Below are 5,000 nucleotides of genomic sequence, written 5' to 3'. Positions count from 1 at the left end.
CGTCTTACCATCATCTCGCTCTGCTCCATACCATACCATTCCATTACATGCTCCTTTCGCTCCATCACTTCTGTCATCCCGCATCCTATGTTCAAACGCAAACATCGTCCACACAAAGCACACGCCAGCAGGTAAAATAGTCAATAAGTTAAACATTTGCATCGTCATCGTCTTTGTTCAGACTCGAAAGTGTCTGACTTTGATCCAATTCATGCCATCTACACATTCCCTCTCTTGACCTGCCCGTCCGGGCGGTCAACCTCTAAGCTCAACCATGGCGGGCACAAATACTGGGGCCGGGCGCAACTGTGAGCTATGGTACCACTTTTGTCCTGTAGTTCCCAATTGGATGGCGTGTCAGGTTCTAGCCAGAACTCTAAACTGTCCTTACCAGCGAGATCGAGTCCACCTCCGGGAAAGCACCCGGAGGTTGATGTACGGAGCGATGTCCGACTCCAGTGATGCTGAGTTCACTGAGTTCAAATATCTAACTGTGTTCCGAGATTACAAATTAAGCCTCGAGCTAACGCTCCAATTTTGACTGTTAATTGACAAATTTTAAAGCAACACAAATGAAATAGTAACCATTTATGCTTAAAATAAAAAATCCCAAAACTATAATAACGCAGATACCGAATTAAACCTCTATTTTTTCTTTTTTTTTTTTTTATGGGAAGAAAAGGTGCTCTACAAGACATAGACAGCTCCAAGACCGCTGCAGTCTTCACCTCCTATTGTCTCATGATTGGTTCAATCCACCTACAGGCTGTGCCCACACTGATTCTGTCAACTGGGGGAGGGGGTAGAGACAGTAAAAACAATCGCGGAGCTGTGGAGCCGAGCCCCAAATCAGTCGGGCCCTGGGTCCACAACACCTCTAGCAGAGACACACACAGAACTACCATTTCCGAGCGACCCTTCCCTGGAAATTTTGAAATTTAGTAATGTCCCCAAAACCAAAGAATTTGTAGTCGGTGCTGAAATATGATCTCCCGATTGTGCAACAACTATGGGGTCTAGATCTCTAGTATGATGACGCTCATCAATATTCAATGCGATTTGTGGCTCGGCAAAAGTAAACAATTCATACCATTTCCGCTGCTCAGGGACAAGGCACGCGTGCGAGGCAACGCAGGTAGACATAACAAATATATAATTCTAACGCAAGATGCACTCATGACTAAATTTGGATGAGTGCATTTTTGATAAACCAAATCATGTTTGTGATCACATGTACAATGTGATATGTCAATTGGTGAATTGAAAGGGTGGCGGTTGCTAAACCACTCAGACCAGAGCAAGAACAGGGCATACCCACCGCGGGAGGATGGGAACCAGGTTTCAGAGCTGCCCTCAAATGTTTCAGTTCAGTTTAGCCACTGGGAAGGAAGAGAGCACGACATATGCTCCCTCCGACGGATGTGCAGAGTCAAGTTCAGTCCCATCCGGGAATGCCACTCGAATTCCAGTGTTCGTTCAGTCAATGGCAGTGACTCAGGCACTCTTGAGAGTCCACATGGCTCAGTGGGGGTTGCGGAAGGAGCTCATAGCTCGCCCCAATATCCAGCACCATCGAAAACTTGTCCATCCACCGTCCCCGGACTGCTAGGACCTGCTAGTGCTCGAATGCTGAAGCTCCGCTGCCCCCTGTCATGGAATGGGGTACGAGCGGGTTTGTGTCAAGTGCGTTGGGAGTGGGTAACGGTGGCGCCCCCTGCGCTGGTGGAGCTCTTTGTGACAGATATGGCACCGGAGGATGGCACATTCCAGAAAGTGGCTCGGCATGGACAGCTCATCACCCAGTGACCCCACACCCCGCAGCCAGAGCACACCCCACTCACAACCCCCGTCTGTAATCACCCATACCTCTTTTACTGCAATCCCAACCTCGTTGACTGGCCTGCTATGGACAGCAGCCAGTCTGCTGTGGCGCTGCGTCACCCGAACCTTGCCCAGAAGCAGCAGAAGTGGAAGGAGCAGCTGCCTCCTTTTTTCTTATCTCTCTTGGCCTTCTAAACCTGCAAGTACAACAATTTTAGTCACGCTCCTTAATCCAATCCCATATATTCCTTTTCTGATGTCGTGCAAAGTGTGTTCTACTTAGGCCGATTAGCATTATTTCATTCATGGACTATTTCGCCTGATGTCTGCCACTGGAAGGTGCACGCCCTTGTGGACGGCCAACTGGAACAGCTGTGTAATGTCGACATTATTGGATGGGTCACTGCCGGAAGTCTCACTCCATTCATGTCTCGCCCTGGCCACATAGACCAGGCCTGTCTCCCTTTTCCCCACCTGAAAGACACAGCAACATCGACCCCAACGGGCCAGAAATATCTGATGCACGGCACAGCCAATCTCACCTGAGGTGTCCCCATTTAGCTGGTGACCATCATGCTGGTCAGCAGATCTGGCCTCGGCCTCAAGTGAGGACAGTTCCTCTTAAATAAATTTTGTCCCGCTTGTAACTCTGTATAAACCTCTTAGTCTGGTGTCTCCTTTGTAGGAGATTTCAACCAACGTGACCTTTTTACAACGTGTCAAATAAACCAATGTTGACCTTTCTGCTATCTTTACAGCTGTGAGAGCTGTTACTAACCCCTCCTTCCCCCTTGGGTAATTACGAATGTCTTATCTTCAAACTTCTTACAAGCACCCAGTATCCTGGCTTTACTAGATTACTGCCCCTGCTGGGAGACAGAAAGATCCTTGTCACTCTAAATTTGCGCCTGTCTTTTGTTTTCCTAACACTTTTCACATATGGTCAACTAAAGTTGCTTCAACATCTATTTCCCATTTGTTCTTAAATTTGAGGTATTCTCTAAGTTCTTCCAAACAGTGTTTTACAATGTCTTAGTCCTAAATACAATGAACTACGATACAATGGAAAATATCAGAATAACATTCATACATCCAACATGAGACACGTGCTTGAGACCACTTCAGGGTCAGTTTTGTCTGAAATATCTCCTCTACAACAACTTACCCTTGCGTTAAGTGAGTAATTTTCCATAAAAACAGTGCCACTAATTCGACATTAACTTCAAGTATCACTGCTGTGGTGCTGTATTATATGGAAAAGTCTAAACAATCCAAGAAAATTTTGCCCTATCCTGGACTGGGTGTGTGTTATCTAGTCGCGCATCCAATGTGAATATATCTTATATCTCCCTCCTTGTTGAGGAGAACCTCTGGGATGGTAGTGGTGAGGCGCTATTTGAAGCATTCTCTGGCCTTCTGGTCACACTGGTCACATGTCACCTCAAACCTGTGGACAGAACTGGACGAGTGGCACTTGCCAGTGAGAATGAGAAGGGGTAAATTATCTTCCTTCCAAAACTTTCAGTTTTGCATAAATTTTGTGTAATAACGTCAATCAATCATTCACTTGATGCTTGAATTTAATTACTCCAATCTTTCTCCAAAAACAATTTCAAAATCAATACTCGGGAGTGCAATAGGGATTCAGGTTGATCAGGCCTGTCCACCCATCGCATCCTAAGTACTGTAAGGGCTTGCCGGTGACCTCAAACAATTTTCTGTCCTGAGGCCCGTCCCTTAAACATTCACTCAAACCACATATGCATCCAAACACTTTTTCTTTCACACTGTCATTCACCAAACGATACTTTCCAATTCCACACAGAGACCCCTCCCTTGGCGCGTCCGCCTTGATTTCACTGAGATTTGTGCTGGCAGATCCATAATTTTGCCTTAATTTAGCCAGCGTATGCCAAAATTTACAACTGTGGGTCTCTGGATTTTCCCATTCACTCCCCGTGAAGTTGTTTCTCCTCTCAAGGACGTAGCTGACGAAACTGCACCTGTGACATCAAACAGCTCATAGATGCGAATGTTAGCAGTCTGGTATTTATGGAATGATGTCATATCCTCTAAAATTGTCATGTCAGCGTTCGCGTCGTACAGTAAAAAAAAACAAAAAACATCTGTCTTCCACCTTTGTCACATTTAATACACATCAGTTAATAAATCATCTACAAAACTATTTAGTCCAACTTTATATTTGGTAAACCAATCTCCAATGGCTAGATATTCCCCTTTCCAAAGATTTTCTTTCAACATGTTCATAGAATACTTCATTTAAAACTTATCCCAAAACCATCATCCCTTTGCTTAAAAAGTTAAATTTTAATAAGATTGTCGCCGCCCTGCTGTTCCTCAGGCATCCCCTGCATGTTTCAGTGTTTAACTTGTGTTCTAATTCCCTGCTAATTTGTATTTATTGTTAGGTTGAATACATATATTTTATCCCGTTCCTTACTACACTAGCACTGTAAAAAAAACTGCTCCACACCTCAATGAGAGGCAGATGCCTGAAGATTAGATCAACGTCTGCAACATCGAGGGGGGGGTGCTGAGACACACCTCTGAAACAAAAAGACTGTGACCTTCTTTCGAGAGCACCAAAAGGCATATCTTCCTTTTCAATCAGTTAACGACTGCCATTGATGCCTGTTTTTCCTCTTGTGTCTGAAATGTTTACATGTTCCTGCTGGTGCTTCCCCCCCCGGGGCCAGCACGGGCGTCTCCACACTCCCCTGCTGTTCTCCGCGCACCCTCTCTCTCATTATTCACAGCCTGTTCGATCAATTGTATGGTCGCTGGTGTCATCTGTGAATCGTTATCTTTTGCATCTCAAACCATTCTGCTCCCCCCCCATTAATGGCGCCGTCGGATCGGGCGGCGGCTCAAACACATACTGTTGCGAGTCTGGCAACTGTGGATGAATGCCTCTCAGACATTCCGTCTTTTCTTCCGCTTTTTCAATCACTTCATCCTCCTTCTCTGACTTCCTCCCCCTACTTGGGAACGAGCATCTAACTTCAAAGAGCTGTTAACTCTTTGTTAGAGCACACTCATGATTTTACGATTACACCTATACTCATTGCCTTCTGTAAAATCTTTCTCACTCTTATTTTTTTCCTTTAATTTTCCAAATTCACTGTAGCCTTACCAAAGCCACTCAACCAATCAAGGTA

At 45.3% G+C, this 5,000-nt stretch overlaps 1 protein-coding gene across 4 annotated transcripts in view; it reads right to left on the bottom strand.

The window, feature by feature from the left end:
* Positions 1-5,000, bottom strand: part of LOC148325136 (uncharacterized) — a 31,490-nt gene that overhangs the window by 1,926 nt on the left and 24,564 nt on the right. For all 4 annotated transcript variants that reach the window (XM_088311331.1, XM_088311332.1, XM_088311330.1 and 1 more), the window contains one exon: positions 1-5,000. This exon is cut by the window's left edge and continues 1,926 nt beyond it; it is cut by the window's right edge and continues 1,566 nt beyond it. The gene's annotated coding sequence lies outside the window, so the exon portion shown is untranslated.

This window comes from Idiotropiscis lumnitzeri, chromosome 12, assembly GCF_059441095.1.
Source record: "Idiotropiscis lumnitzeri isolate Australia: NSW breed Sydney's pygmy pipehorse chromosome 12, RoL_Ilum_1.0, whole genome shotgun sequence".
NCBI lineage: Eukaryota > Metazoa > Chordata > Actinopteri > Syngnathiformes > Syngnathidae > Idiotropiscis > Idiotropiscis lumnitzeri.
Note: the sequence above shows the minus strand (reverse complement) of the source record. Positions and strands in the feature narration are given on the sequence as shown.